The sequence below is a fragment of the Ananas comosus genome, linkage group 2 (assembly GCF_001540865.1).
Source record: "Ananas comosus cultivar F153 linkage group 2, ASM154086v1, whole genome shotgun sequence".
Taxonomy (NCBI): domain Eukaryota; kingdom Viridiplantae; phylum Streptophyta; class Magnoliopsida; order Poales; family Bromeliaceae; genus Ananas; species Ananas comosus.
The window spans coordinates 11161510-11163499 of NC_033622.1; positions in this window are offsets into that span (position 1 = coordinate 11161510).

Genomic DNA, 1990 nt, shown 5'->3' on the forward strand with positions numbered 1-1990 from the left:
AAATTATATAAATATAAAATATATGTATTCGAGCTGTTATCGAGTCGAACGAGAGCGAATTGATCCTAGCTCTCGTGTTCGGCTCATTTATTAACGAGCTGAAAAATTCAGCCCGTGTTCAGCTCGTTTACTAAACGAGTGATTCGATTTCGAGCTCATTTCGAGCGGATCACTAGTTGGCTCGCTAACAGCGAGCTGGATTGCTACCCCTACGGTGATTGCAACGTATTACCTCCGCAGTGAGCCAGCGATAGCCCTAATTTATCATGCTTCCTTTGTTTTCTGCATGTTGATTGGTTTTAAAAGATTTATTCCGTAGTCGTGTACTTATTCTGCAGCAACACTGCTTGATTATTTTATGCACCGAGTTCTCATGCTTCGCCATTAGTTTTCTTATCTTTAATCGGATCCATTTTCAGTTTGTGATTCAAAACTGATTCGGTCGACCTCATTTCATGCTTTGGATCCAAGATTCAGGAGGGTCGACCTTGCTTTGTAAATAGGCTTGACCCAACACTTTTGGGCTCTGGAACAGCCACACACGATTATCGGTTGAGCCTTCCTATGAGGATAAATTGTGTAAACTTGGAAATAGGAGAATATATTGCTTGCTTAGCCTTGATAGGTTCTTATTTGCTGTGTTTAGTTTGCGCAAGAGTATGAAATAGCAGAGTTACTTCTGGTTCCAACTTTGTTATACATATCTTTCAACATTGCTATCCGAAGATCAACTTTTGCACCCTACTTTAATGACTATTTTTTTTGGAGGAAAAGTCTATTTTTGCCGATTTGGTGAGCCGAATAGCACCACTCTTTCTGTAATACCAGAAGAGATAATCTAAATACTGGAATAGGGTGTTGCAAGAATTACATAACTAGAGATGACGTACAAGTAGTATTATTTAATAGTGAAATTCATGGTAATCTTTAGGTTGGAAGAGGGGGTGGAATTGTTAATCTTATATAGTGATGTCTCTCAGGCCCACCATTATTTAGCTCTCTCAACAGTTAAAGCTTCATGCTGCTTTACTAAGAGCTACTTTCTCTGAGGGTAACCCACAGAATGTGGAGAAAATCAATCTTTAGCTAAAATCTCAGACCGCAAGGCATAACTTGCACTAACTGTACTTGAACTTTCAATCGAGTTGTATTATGGCTCACAAGCTTTTAAAGCTTAGCATCCAACGTCCTAAATTTTTAGGACTTTATGTTAATCCTCACAATAGTCTAATGTTGAGGGGAAAAAAATCACACCTACATCTACGCTCCAAGCACAGATTTAAACCCAACTGTCCTTTTTTTTTCAAGTGATGCTAAGCCCTCGAAACTCAAAATATAAGGTAAGATCTAAATCCAAGGATAAGCATCCATGGACCTTGCTATGCAATGTAAGCCTACAACAACTTTTCCTCGCACCAAATAAAAATAACAGGTAGATATATCTTCAATAGGTGGGAGTCTACAATGTCTACATTATAAGTTGAAACGCCACGGTATTAAACGGATCACATGGATGCTCTCTTATGTCTACAATAACAATAATAATAATAATAATAATAATTTTCGATCGATCATGCGCTCAATCAACCGACATTCCCAAAGAGGTCCCCAAAGCAGCCCACTTTCCCGCTGGGACCAGCAGCAGAAGCACCTTCAAAAAAGGCATTCCGAGAAATTTCCAAATCCCCAGAATTTAAAACCTCATAACCTCTCCAATTTACGAGCCCCAGAATCACGAGGATGGCTCCGCCCCGTGTCAGAGTCCAAGGACCACAAACGCACCCCACACACTCATCAATCATCGCAGGTCCCCCACAGTATACAGCTAAGAGACCCTGCCCCACTCACACACCCAATTATTAATTCTCCACTCCCCCCTATCGTTGCAAAACACCAACATCCTTTTCTCTGCCACGTACATAACACGCAACAATCGTACCGCAGACACATTTGAGACACCCCAAGTGACCCTCTGTCCTCGCTCCCGAAA